Below are 14,670 nucleotides of genomic sequence, written 5' to 3' on the forward strand. Positions count from 1 at the left end.
GTATTCTAGTGTATATGTGTGTATTATAGTATGTATTGTGGTGTTTGTGTGATATGGTGTATATGTATGGTGTGTGTTATACTGTATAGTGTAGTATGTGTGTTATAGCAAGTATGTGTGGTGTATGTGGTTTGTGTGATATATGTATTATAGTGTATATGTATGGTGTGTGTTATAGTGTGTATGTGTGTGTATGTTATTGTGTGTGTACGTGGTGTGTGTGTATGTATATATGTTATAGTGTGTATGTCTGGTATGTGTGTTATAGTATGTATGTGTGGTTTGTGTTTCTTTGTGTTGTATGTATGTTTAGTTGTGTGTTGTGTGTATGGCATATTGTATGTGTGTGGTATGTGTGTTTGGTAGTGTGTATGTGGTGTATGTGTCTGTATGCATCCTGTACTCTTGCATTCCTGATTGCCCTGTTTCTGGGTCTGTCACCAAGGCCCTCTACAGTCATGGCTTGCTCATGCTGAGTCTTTCCCAGGCACACACTGCCTGTCTCATGTGCTGGCAGAGAGCTCAGCTTCATCAGGTGGTCTCATTGCCCTTGTTTAGGGTAAGAACTGTGAGTAAGGCAGTATTGTAATGTCTACACCACTTTTCTGGGCCAGAGTTAGCATTATATTGGAGTTATCAATGTTTCTGTTCAAAGAATTAGGAAGAACTGGGCATGTGGGGGCCGTTGCCTACTCCGGACAGGTCTCTACCCACCATAGGTGGTCTCCTTTTCTATTGCAGCCCTGGCTGGTGGCTTTCTTGAGTCTGCTCTGGGTCAGGAGTTGCCTGATGATGAGTTCAGGTGACTTCTTCCTGTTATTCTGGCATATGGTTTGTGAAGATCACTCTTCTTGGGCTTGAAGTGGGGGTTCAGTCAAGAATCGTTTGGTTGGTAGGTAGAATAAGCAGAGACTTTTTCAGCTATTGGAGCAAAGGTCAAGCCTGGGTCAGGGGTAATGCACATGGCTCTCCAGAAACTGATTCTTCAGTGAGGAGGTGAATGTAAGTGAAGAAGGTGTTGCAGGTCTCATTCAAGTCCTTCCTAGCAGTGTTTGGGATAGATGCCTCACACACTGCTGGAGGATACTACATGCCAAATAGCCTAATAGGAGTGCATGATCTGGGATCCAAGGGAACTTTTCTGAGCTCAGGCTGTAAAGTCACATTGGTGTTATCTGAAGGCTATCTTCAAAAGAAGAGGGGAAAAGAAGTTGGCCCTTTGGAGGGCAGAGAAACTAGCAAGGTCAGTTGCTACAAGGAGGAAGACAGAGGGACTGTTGTGTCCTTTGTGAGCCAGGAAAGGGTCTGATGAGGACTTGGAGGTGACTTGCTGCTGGATGTGGGGATCACTGTCATCTGTTTCCTCTTCTCCTTCTCTAAGAAAGCTTTCTGCTGCCCTTTCACACAGGGATGTGAGTAGATTTTGCCCTGGAGACAACAAGGGTTGGGTTCTGGGTCTGGATATGCTTGTGTTACAAGAGTGAGGCCATGCCTTCCACATATATGGTTGTGGTTCTGTGCAGTCATGAGAATGATCTATGATAGCCATACTTTCAACTTAAAATGAGTGAATTTAAACATAAAGCAAGCTAAAGTAAAGGGGAAAACAGCATAAAGTGGACAGATATCAAAATGTCAGACCTGTATACAAAGCATCCAGTAGAAATTGACTGGGAAAGTTGAGACAGTTGGAATTCCCAAGTGGGCTTTTCTCCATGGCTGCACTTCTCATTGTTGAACTTCCAATTTCTCTTTCCCATTGCAGGCACTTTAATATCACATCACAGAGCCAATAGTAAGTGGTTTACCTTCTAGCTGCTCTCAAGGATACATTGTTTTTACTCTTGGCCTGTTTTATCCCCTCCCTCATCACAGAGTTTGTGGGAGGCCAGCCACAGAAGAAAAAGTCTTAGAGGACACTTTGAGACAAACATACTTGGATCTCAAATGGGGTAGGGACAGCCCCATTCCAGAGACAGCTTCTTGGTTAGCTCATGCAGCACCAGTATAATCTACATCCCACTGGCATGGCAAACATTGGGCAACAAGGTTTTGTATGGATGTTATAGTATTCCTGTTGGAGGCCATTGTAGCCAGCACCAGTGTGTTTCATCAGAAGCTGAGGGTTCCCAAGAACCAGCTCTGGGCCAAAGGTTTTGTTTGATAAAGTGGATAATAAACATGGTCCCTGATTAGTGATAGATTTCCTGCTAGCATGCATCACACCTTGGGTTCAATGACAAATACCAAAGAAAATGGAAAAAGGCTGAATGTGGTGGTGCCTTCTAGGACTTGGGAGGTTGAGGCAGGAGGATCATGAGTTCAAGGAAACCCATGTTATATAGCAATATGCTGTTTTAGAAACATACAAACAAACACAATCTGGCCAGGGGAGGAAGGGACCTTCTTGGTGGGTCAGCTAGAAAGATTGCCTAAGGCAGAAGCATGTCAGGCTTTATTAGACACCATTGTTTAATTTCCCTCTTCAAAAGTGGACTAGCATCTTAAAAGCCAAAGGGAGGAAATAATGCCATCATGGAAAACAAGCAGTGGGAACAGAACATAGTGCATTGTGGGACTCTGCAGGGTTGTCTGATGCAGTCAAAGGCCAAGACCACCAAGGGATTGGGCTCAAAGAAGGCCAGGAAGGTTGGCTGAAGAGAGCTTGTCTGGCCTGAAAATACCAAACTAGGGAATGTGGGCAAAGTTTGTAGTACAAGGATATTTTGGGAGTGGGGTGTCAAGGTTGACTGTCATATAGTCACCCAGGAGGAGTGGCTACTCAGAAGGGGAAGCAAGAATTGGGAGATCCTGAGACAACCTAGTGTAGTGAGCTGCTACCCCAGTGATAGTACAAGAGGGAAAGCCAAAGCCTAAAGGGTAAACAGGCCAAGCAGTCAGGGAAGTTGATATGGGTGATATTAAACAATTGGGGTACACAGGGTCAAGTACTCCCCAGACCACATCAATACCCCTCATGTAACATCAATAATGTTATGCAGAGCATTGTGTGAGCCCAGCATACACTATGTCAATCCTGTTCCTTGCCATCAGTTGGAAAGGCATGGACCCTGTTGTTGTATTCACTCACATAGTCTATATAGCTGTTAGGTTGCAGCATTCTAGTGTTTTAGTTTCATTCCTGTTTCTATGATGAAATTTCCTGACAAAAAGCAACTCAGGCTAAAGGGTTTATTTTAGTTCATAAATTTACATTACAGTCTACCATGTGGGAAAGTTAAGGTAGCAGGAATGTGAGGGAGCTGGTTGCATCCACAGGAAAGACTAGAGGGACAACAAATGCATCATGATAATTTCTTTCTTTTTTTTTTTTTGCTTTGTTTAGATTTATTTTTATTTTATGTGTATTAGTGTTTTGCCTGCATGTATGTCTGTGTACCACATGCATGCAGTGCCAAGCGAGGTCAGAAAAGGGAGTTCCATTACCAGAACCAGAGTTATAGACAGTTACAACCCACCACGTGAATGCTAGGAATAGGACCCTGTCTTCTGGAAGATCAACCAGTGCTCTTAACTGCTAAGCCCCAAAGTCTATGTTTTTGCAAAGTATCACTTTACAAATGATTATCTCCATGTAGATTGTGTATCAATATGTACATGTTAGTAGTGATTTTGTAATATCAGATATATTTTAAGTAACTTAGTCTAAGTATGTAAATCTAGGAATGATGCTGTCAGCTCAACCTCAAATACATATACTCAAAGCCATAAGAATGTAAAAATCAGTGGGGTGTTGGTAGGCCACACCTGTAATACCAGCACTTAGAAGGCAGAGGTAGATGGATCTCTGTGAGTTTGAGACTAGGCTGGTCTACACAGTGAGTTCCGGGACAACCAGGACTATATGGGGAGACCCTGTTGCAAAAACAAAAACAAAACAAAGATGTAAAATCAGAGAAATAAATAATGTGTGAACAAGAATTCTATCATATAGAATTGGGAAGATCAGGTAAGACAATGAAATTTTCTAGCATATGAAAGAGCACAAAAAGTCTAGTTAGTATTAAACTATTTTTGGAAACTTTTTTATCAACCAGGAAACAATATATTATAAAATGTTCTATGCCTTTAAACACTCTCATAACAGCACTTCAGATGACTGTCATACAATCCTTTGTGATTGCAGCATCATGCTAATTTCTTTGCTTATTTTCACTCAGCTCAGTTTCCCCTTTTAGAAACTTCAGGAATCCCTGCTTAGGGCATGTTTCTGTCCACTGTGGGCAGGGCTTCCCACATCATTTAATGAAGACAATCCTCCACAGACATGTCTACTGGCCAACCCAAAGTAGACAGTCCCTCACTGAGACTCTCCAGGTTATTCCATGTTGTGTCAAATTGACAAAGCTAACATCACATAGGGGCTCACTACAAGTGAACAAGCTAATTTTACCAAAGAAAAGAATCCATCTCTTCTTCACCACAAAAAAAAAGTCTCAGGGAGGGATTCTGCTTGGAAAACAGAAAGCAAAGCAGCTGTCAGTGGCAACTGGGTAGCTACATAGACTTGAGATACTCAGCTTAATGTTGCTTCTAGATCATAACTGCCCATGTAAGGACAATGCCTTTTTAAGTCACTACCAGATGTTACTCTGGCTGTGAGAATCTAACACTACTGTTCAGATCTAGTGTAAACTAGATCTGAATACCCCAGTCCTGTCCCTGTTAACCCTCACATGTGGAAGCAGGTTCACCCCAACCTTTTTTGCCTAGGGGTGCCCAAGGTGTCAACGGTTCCCTGGTCTCCTTGGAGACAGCCCTGCCCAGGGTGCTGGGTCCTATTGAAGGGAGGTATCCCTGTAGCACAGAGCAGTATCTCAGAGCTCTTTGAGGAGGAGAAAGAGACTGGCTCTTCACACAGCACAGATTTTACACTGAAGTAGCAGCACACAGGACAAAGCTACCATGACTGTTCTGAGGACAAAGCTGTGTTTGTGTTGAGCTATCCAGCTGTTTATCCTTGTGACAATGGGACCAAACCAATACTAGACACTGGCTGTTCAGTTTCCTTTTTCAATTTTTAATCTGTTTTCCTTGATGCATGTTCAGGAGTTTGGCCTCCACATCTGAGCCCCTCCTCCCCACATTTAACTGTCTGGTTGTTACAGGTGAGACTCTTAAGACGAGTATGATGGGTGAGGTACAGCTGGCAAAGGATTGGCTAAGCAGCCCAGATTATCTGTAACATCTGACCTCTCTGGCAAAGCACCATGTTCATTTGATAAATGGATGGGTGCTACATACAGGCATAAAACAACAGACAAGAAAAACACAAGTGTGAGTTACTCACACTGTTGGATTAGATAGGTAATTGTCTACTCCCTTTCCAGAAGTGACAGGTAGTCAGCACCATTCACCTGGGGCCTTGCACCAATGTGATGAGTTCTTTGATCCCAAGGTTCCAGGTCTCAGAATGGCCTCCGGCCACTCTCTCTCTTTAGGACCAGGCTTGCTGGCCCCAAACCAGTAAGACTGGATGGACAGAGTCCTCTTATAAAACATAGGCCTGAGCCATACTATACCAGAGTAATGCCAGGCAGACAGGAGTCATTGCTTCCTTTGGTGTGTGTGTGTGTGTGTGTGTGTGTGTGTGTGTGTGTGTGTGTGAGATAAGCTGGTGAATATCAGTTTATGTGCTTGTAGATGTAATGCTGGATATAGTGGCAAGAGCAAGTACCCAGTGTCTTTCCTCGCAGTTTTCTGCTGTATCACCTGGAGACAGGGATGCTCTTTGAACTGGGAACTCCTTATTTTGGTTAGGCTAACTGATCAGTAAGCTCTTATGATATACCTGTCTCTGTTCACACCTGACTATGTTGGGGTTACAGAAATGTGTAACCATTCCAGGGATTAGAACTCAGGTCTTAGTGCCTATAGCATACTTCCTCTTAACCACTGAGTCAACTCCCCAGCCTCCAAATTGAAGACTGTGAAAGTAAAATCAATTCTTTCTGTCTGCAGGTTCATTATCCATAAAGTCAATCAATCACCTATCAAAAATGTTAGGGTACAATTGCAACTCTTTGAATATGTGTGAACTCTTTATCATTCCTAATAAATATAGTGGAGCAGTATTTCCATCCCATTTATATCGTGTTAGGTATTGCAAGTAATCGAGGGATGGTTTCAAGCCTATGGGAGGGCATGCGTAGGCTCTCTACAAGTACTACACCATTTATATAAGGGACTTATGCATCTTCAAATTTGGTACCCACAGGGAGTCTTGGAAGCAATCTCCCACAGATGCTGATGGACAATCGTAGAACAGTACATGCTTATTTTAGAATTCTGGAACATGTTGGAAGAATCACTGACAATTTCCATTTTAGGATATGGAGTTGGCCCACGCTCAGTGATGCTTCAATAAAGAGGAAGATGTCTTTAGGATTCTTCCCAAATATTTGGGCATTGCTGAGGACTGTGTTGCTTACATTTTACCTTATTTACTTAAGGTACACACTCATGGAGAAATTAAGTTAGCTGCTTTCACTGGAGACAATGGTTCTGTCAGTTAACAGCATGATTGTTCTAAACTGGGAAAGAGGTTATGTCTCTTTCAGATGGCTATTATGAACCAGGTTTGAATTCTGTAAGGGATCATCTCCTCTAATTTCCTTTGTTTCTATTCTTTCTTTCCCTCTCTGTTTTAATTTTTTTTAAACTTTCCTATTTGACATTTGTATATGTTCTATTAGAGGTTCCATGCATTTTTGTGAGCCATATTAAACCTTTGCAAAGCTGAAGTGGTATCTAAAGACTGGGGTTGGACAATAAACACTTAGAACAGCTTCTGTTTGGTTGGTTGTACTTTTTAGACTCATAAAACCCTAAACATTAATATAGATATTTTAGTTCAAGGTTGGTAAATGCTCATGTTGTAAACATGTTAGGCTTTGTGGACCATGCAGACCCTATCATAACTACTTAATCTGCCATTTTTGTTTGAAAGCAGTCACAAACATCCACAGGGCAACTATTTTCCAATAAAACTTATTGATAGAAGCAGGTAGTGAGCCAGGTTTCTTTCACAAGCTACAGTCATCCTCTTACTTTATAAAGAAATGGGAGGATTGTAGAACAACAGTGATGGTACCGGAGAACTCATTTCTATATTGATCTCAGAGCAACTGTCTCTCTAGGAAATCTGTCTTATAGCTAAAGATAGCTTCACCTCATGATCTGAGCCATGTCTGCATTGCCTGGACTTTCTGTCAATCCTATGACAGATGCAGTGTTTTGGGACTTTCTTAAAAGAACACAGTAAACCCCTCTTTGGGCAAAAACAAAGCCATTAGCATCATTCATTTTAGTTACTTCCCCATTTTCTTATGCTACTGCACTTGAATATTACTCCAGGAAACATGCAAATCTAATTCCACCAACTGAAAACATTTGCTGTTTGCTTCAATGTCTAGAGGATGCTTTATCAATGTATGGAGAAACTAAATGCCAGTCTCACCCTTTATCTTTCTAAATAGGTCACATGGGTGGCATTTGACACATTACATACCCAGCCTGCACCATTTTATTTTTATCTCCAAGGGCTAAAGAGAAAATACATATTTAGCATGCCTTTCCAACAGAAGTAACCTCAGTGGGTTAATGGGATGAAGCTATGTAGTCATTGCAGAACTGTTTGAACATGACACTAGATCAGAAACACAAAGGGGGTTCAATATGCATATTGAATCTGGTATGTGACATATTTTGCTATCCTTTCTTATTGTTTAGAACCTCCTGATGTTGTCCATGCTTTTTGCATGTATCTCTCTTCTTTTCTTTCTCAGTGGAGCTTGGTGGAAAACTTGTACACAGCACACACATCTATCTCTCTTCCTCAATCTATCCTTTATCCTTTTGTATTTTTGGCAAAGTTACATAAAATTGTCACATCATCTGCAATTACTCTATGGAGAAGAAAGAATAGAAATCTTGTGGAGTTGCATTATGGGTGATGAGCTGTCCTATTGGAAGTCAACAGGTTTGATTGGCATCAACACTCCTAAAAGAGGCTTTGGCTCAAAGGACTCATGTAGTAATTCCCCACTAGGACTTACATTGTGCCTCTATTTAATTCTGTGTTTGTACTTTGGTGTTAGTCAGAAAGTCAAAGATGATGTATTACAGTTTTATATGATTAAATAACCATTTTTGACTTTGATGGAAGAGGCACTAGAGTTAAGATACTTGTTATTTGTGACCCAGTACCATTTATTCAAATGGAACATGTATGTCACAGTGATTGCACTGAGCAGGCTCCCACTGCAAGGAGTGAGCTCCCTGTTGTTGGAGATGTTCACAATTGTATTTTGTCACATAACGATCAACAATTGGTCAAATTTAACTCTCATTGCTTTAATCCTTATTGCACTGAAACCAAGAGAAGTTTCAGGATAAAAATGGTTCTCTGGGAACTTGAACAAACTTCATTTCTTATCTGATCTTGGAAACTGCATGCATGCCAGCCAGCATATGGATGCTTACAGGACCATCCGGAGCATGGAAGTAGATAGATTCTGTTTTTATACAAACTTACAGCCTTTTTTTAATTTAAAAAGTTCTGTTTATTCATTTATTATATTGTGAGGTCAAAGCATGCCATGGTATACTGTCTTAGCCAGGGTTGCTGTTGCCACAATGAAACCATTTGAGAAGGAAAGGGTTTATTAAGTGTATGCTTCCACATCACTGTTCATCATCAAAGGATGTCAAGACAGGAACTCAAGCAGGGTAGGAACCTGGAGGCAGGAGTTGGTGCAGAGACGATGGAGGAGTGCTACTTACTTTCTTCTTTCTTGCTCCTCATGGCTTGCTCAGCCTGGTTTTTTTTTTTTTTTTTTTATAGAACCCAAGACACCAACCAGCCCAGGGATGGCACCATCCACCATAAGCCAGGCCCTCCCTAATCAGTCACTAGTAAGAAAATGCCCTATAGCTGGATCTTATGGTGCCATTTTCTCAATTGAGGCTCCTTCCTCTCTGATGACTCTTGGCTTGTGTCAAGTTGACATAAATCCAGCCAGTACAGCATACATATCAAAGATAGAAGACAACTTGTTGGAGAGTTTTGTTTCTGGGATTGAACACAGGTTGTCAGGCTTGGCAGTAAGCACCTTTACCTATGGAACCATTTCACTGGCACCAGAAGCTTCCATTCTTATATCCCTGTAGGACCTTTCTGCCATGACACAGGTGTGACAGTGCTGAACTTACCCATAGGTTAGGTCAGAGTGCCTTGTTTGCCTGGCTTAAGAGTGGGAGGTAGTTTTTCACTTTTTCAAAATGTTTAAAAAAAAACTAAAGAATAATTTGTGACAGTGAAAAGTACATGAAATTCAAATTTCATTGTTCACAGTTTTTAATTGTTATACAGCCATGCTCATCCATTTACACAGTGTCTGTGACTCCTTTTGTAACACCACAATCCAGTGAAGACTTGAGTATCATCCACAGAGCCCCACTCACCAACCTAAAATATTTACTGTCTGTCCCCATAGTGAAAATATTTATCACCCCCTCTGAAACTGCTGAAATTTTTCCTAAATGGCTAGAGGGACTGGTTCCAAAGTTGCCCACTGCATACAGTATAGATAGGATGAAACATTTCCTCAACTCAGTATTATGCAAAGTGTAGGAAGAGATGGAGGCCAGACTGAGTGGCACTAGGCTGCCAACAAGTTCTTTGTTGGGCTTAGCAGGCTCAGCCTGAGGGCTGCACACATTCTGAGAACTTTATAGTGAGGTCAGTCCTTGCACTTTCTCACATTTCTGCCCTTCTTCAGCCTGCTACCTCAGGCCCTTCTCCCTGGACTTTCAGAGTACAGTCCTTCCCAATCCCTGACTCCCTGTGTGAGGATCCCTCATGATGCAGGTCTGTAGGGCAGGTACCTCAGCCCACATTGGCTGCTGGCCTATAAACTAGCACTCAGTGTGCCTGGCTCCCCAGTGTGCCCTGTAAAATAGCCCAGCTGTTAATTTTACTAGCTGGCAGCTTGGCCCCCCTGGCCTCACCAGAGCATTTGAGAAAATGAAGGAGAGACTCAGAAACCAGACAGTTGGACAGAAGAAGATCCCTCTGGCCCAAGAGTGTCCCCAGATGTGGCTCACGGTGTTGTTACTACCTTGGGATGTCCAAGAGAAGGGGGGTGCAGAATGGTGCCTACTTTTGTCTTCTCAATCATTTGCCTATCCACCTCTCTGGAACTAGTCCCCGTGTATTTATTAGTGCTTTCTAATGGAACTATCCCCACTTAGCCTCTTTTGGGATGTAGGCTAGAAGCTCCACCCTTCACCAAGCAGGGGTCTGACTGGGGCCTATCCAGTCCTTAGCTTCTTGAGTCACTTTCTCAGGTCATCAGAACATTCCAAGAGGTGAGACGGAACACTTTGTAACAACAAATCTGCTGTATTCTTGGCAAGGAGCTGCTATGGTGTGGTCCTTGGAATACAGAGGGCCTCTGTGTATGTTGCAGCTGAGGCTTCAGCCAGACAGTACCATCCCTGCCCTACCTCTCCCCAGGGCTTTCATTCTGGGCCAATTGCTTCATCACTTGAAGCCACAATTTCCTCATCTTGGTAATGGGGATAATGACAGACTCTGGGTCTTCCTGTTGTGGTGATAAGTTCATGAATAAATGCCAGAAAAGTGCCTCTCGTGTGGTTAGTGATTAATAAGCATCGGTTCTTATGGTTTGTGTTACTTTCCAGCCCAGGCACCAGGTTACAGTGGGCTGTCATGGAGAATTACAAAGGCAGGCGGGGAGAGCAGATCCTTCCCTAGACACACAGAGAGAGTCAATATGAGGCCTCTCTGAGTTCAGGAATTTCTCAGAGAACCAAGGAGCCCTGAGCAAGGCTGCTGGAAATTCTGGGCACAGCAAGCAGTTCCTGGTGTGGGTCTAGGCAGTCAGTGTTTGTTCTGTGCACACCCTTCATTCAGCTCCATCCAGGGTCTGGTCCTCTGAGACTTGACTGGCTCATGCCAACCTGACTCACCATTGTCAAGATGGCCAGGAAATTCTCACTTCATATATAGCCTCCCTGGGGTGTTTAAGGGCTAGAGGCGGGATTGTGCTCAGCCCCCTGGAATGTATATTGTGGGCATACATGACATAGGAAAGCCTTTGTCAGGATAAGAGGTAAGTCCCATGGAAAAAGAGTGTCATAGGCACTCAGTCTGGTCTCCATGTTCAGTCTTCCCTGGAAAAAGAGTGATCCGGACAAGGTAGGTAGCTGATTTCATTGGGCCTGTCAGCACTATAATGAGAAAGTGTGTATAACAGCCACTTTGGCAGGCAGTGTCCATAGACCCGCTGAAATGGCCCAGGAAGGTGTGATAGTTGGCAGAAGATGTGGGTAAACACAGATTCAACTGTACACATGTGGCATGTTCTCTGGGCTCTCTATTAAATCTGCTAAACATCCCAGAGAACCTGTTAGAGGACAGCCACCATTCAAGGCAACAGATACCTGCTGTTTCTTCCAGACCAGAAAACTCTGCACAGTACAAAAGATGCAAAGTGGAAAGCAGGGTGCTTGTTTTGTCTTGAATGCTATGGGGGAGCAGGGGTTTTGAAACAGTTTAGTGACCCATGCATTAGTCACTTGAGCAGACCTGGGAGCTTGATGTTTCTAATCTGGTCTCAGTTCCTGTGAGTCCCTGCTACTGGATCCTAGGGGCTGAGTAAATATGTTTATATGACTAACATCAGCTAGTCTTCTTTCTGCCTAATTGAGCCCCTCTCTTTTTCTTCCTTCCCAACCAATAAGAGCTGGTGCCCCCTGGAGGCTTAGTAGGGAATGGGAAGTTCAGGGCTCGCCATCCAGGGCTGCCAGTTTTCCCACTTTGCTTCTCAAGCCCCTATACTCAATGGCTTAGCTGTGGCTATTTGTGAGAAAAAAATGTCTTAGGGAACATCACTCTCCTTAGAACCTTCACTCCAGCTGTGAGAAAGTTTTAGCTAGAGACTCAAAAATAGAGACCACGGCAGTGATGAAGTTGCTCATACTTGGGACCACATGCAAGCTGACGCTTCCAAGTTTAGTCTGAGAGGCTATGTTTAGGAGGAGACAGACGGACTCGTGCCTGTGGGCCCTAAACACTCCGATCTGGAAGATTAGAAGCCCCATTTAGGGAGACAGGGTCCAGAAAAAGGCATCTTCCAGAACAGACAAGTTTAGGGGGGAAGAGGCACCAACTCAAAGCTACCATTTGGTCTCAGGATGTTTTATTATAAGAATTGTTCTTTCCTGTTTGAGCACAGAGAGAATGAGGGCTTGCCAATTGTTTCTTGAGTCTGTCTTAAAGAATCAGAACAGTCATAAACTTAATTAAATGCACCCAAGCCTCTTTTGCACCAGGGCCCTCTTTTTGCCCATGCAGTTAATTTTAGTTCATGGAATTAGCCTTCTGCAGACATGAACAGCCTGGGGAGGGTGATGGCAAAAGCCTCTGAGTGGTAAATTGAATCACAGTGTATAAGTCTGCAAAGGCACAGGCTTTAATTTTGCCTGGGGCATCCAAGGTTCCTACACCTATGTGCCTCCACCCCAGGCAAGCAGGCCACTGGGCCTTTCTTGTTTGCAAGAGTTGGGTTAATCCACAAGGTAAATGGACTAGTCATATTGGCTCTTCAACAGGCATGGAAGCCAAGGATCTTGCAGATTAACTGAGATGGTCAAGAAACAATCACCTTGGCCACCTCCTCAGTCCTCTTTCCTTTTTAAGGTCTCCCACCCCATCCCTTTTTGTGACTGTGGCTGGAGCAACTGACCAGAGGGAAGTAGGGAGAAGCTCACTTGAAGGAAAGAGGACAAAAAGTGCTGTCAACCATCATAGTTGACAGTAATAATGGCATGAGACAGAGGCAAGATTGCAGAAGGTTTACATTTGAAGTGACAACAATTGCCTGGTCTCTAGTTGATGTCAAACCTTGCTGGATCTGTTGACCTATGAACTTTGTAGCAACAGGGAAGACCCTAGAGTGAGGTCCTACTTGCTTCTGGAGAAGATTCTGGATGTGATGGATTTATTGGAGGGTCTATGCTGAACCCATCTTATAGGCTGGGCATGCAGAGTTCTATCTACCTGGGCTTCTGTCCCTGCCTAGAAGACAATACCTCACAAAAGGAAAGTAGTTGCTTTCACTAGCTGTTAGTATATTGTTGAGGAAGCAGCCATGATTGTATGGTTTCCCGGTAAGCCAGGAGCTGGGTAACCTAGTTTCTTAGCTACCTCAGAGTTCTCCAGAAGAAGGTCTGGAGACACAGATCATGTGGTGAAAGTGTGTGCTTCATAAGCACAGTGAATTTAATCTCCTGGACAACATAAAAAAGCCAGGTGTGAGAGCATATGCTTTTAATCCCTGTCCTGGGGAGGCAGAGACAGGCAGATCTTTAGGTTCCATAGCCAACCAGTCTAGCCTACTTGGACTCTGGGCCACTGAGAGGGAGACCTCATCTCAAACAAAACCCAAGAAATGACCCCAAAAGTTGTCCTCTGGCCTCCACAAAGCATATGTACCTGCACACACCCATGCATCCATCTCACATGTATGAGCACAACACACGGCTCAGATCAAGAAAAAACAAAAACAAACCCTAATTCATCACCTGGGCTTATGTTGTGCACCTCTTTGATTCTCTGGAAATTCACACCCTGTGTGAGAGCAATTCATACACAAGAGAAATCCAGATATGTTCTGACAAAGGAGCTAAGGTGAGCAGAGCTGTGCTCTAATGCATGTCTTTGCCTTAACCTTAGGTGACCTTGTGCAAGTCAAGACCTCAGAGTGTCCATGGGTGAGATGAGGAGTTGCTAGGATTCCTGAGCAGTCTGTTCCTTCAGAGGTTCACCAAACTCTGTGCTGCTCATTCTCTTACTGACTTACCATCAGAAAGGGCTGTGGTGTGGGGACTTGCCTTAGCCCTGTTGGGTACCTGGTCATGTGAACAGCACTAGTAAAGCTTCATGTTAGTCATTTGTTTGTTTGTTTGCTGTTGGTACCATTGGAGAGGTGTGGGTTAGATCTGTGAAGTCCTTTCCTGGCCTGCCACTCAGATTCTCTATGTGCACTAAAATCTAAAACTCTTCAGTGGCTTACGGGCTCTGAGAGACAGTGCCACTGTCTCCCACTCATCTCCTTTGATCTTTTTCCTTCCTGAATCTGTTCCACATAGACACAAATATGCAGAGAAGGGGAAGCTTTTAGAAGGGACTGTAGCCATGGAGTTGAGAGAAGGAAGGAGCAGGGCCTATATCCTCTGAGCTGGGGGGGAGTTGGTTTCTTTTTAGGGGCTTCAGTTTTGGAGATTGTATTAGTTATTACATTTCATTGCTGTGGTAAAATACCTGGAAAGAAGCAACTTCAGGGAGGAAGGACTTTTTTTGAATAGTTACAGAAGTCAGAGTCAGGGAAGGCCTGGTAAAATTCCTGGCTGCTCACATCTGTGGCAGCAGTTGCATGGGGCTGCTTGTTCACATTCAAATGGATTAAGAGACAGAGAGGGGGCAAGAGCAGGGTCTAGGTTAGAATCCCACCTCCTGAGAGTTCTACAGCCTCCCAAAATAGCATCCCAGATGGGAACAAAGTATTCAAAACATGAACTTGTTGGGGACACTACCCATAGACCAGTAACAGAATCCTTCTT

General features: G+C 43.5%; 1 protein-coding gene across 24 annotated transcripts in view; it reads left to right on the forward strand.

The window, feature by feature from the left end:
• Kcnma1 (potassium calcium-activated channel subfamily M alpha 1) overlaps nucleotides 1–14,670 on the forward strand; it is a 707,058-nt gene that overhangs the window by 206,158 nt on the left and 486,230 nt on the right. The window lies entirely within an intron of this gene.

Source organism: Phodopus roborovskii, unplaced genomic scaffold (assembly GCF_943737965.1).
Source record: "Phodopus roborovskii unplaced genomic scaffold, PHOROB, whole genome shotgun sequence".
Taxonomy (NCBI): Eukaryota; Metazoa; Chordata; class Mammalia; order Rodentia; family Cricetidae; genus Phodopus; species Phodopus roborovskii.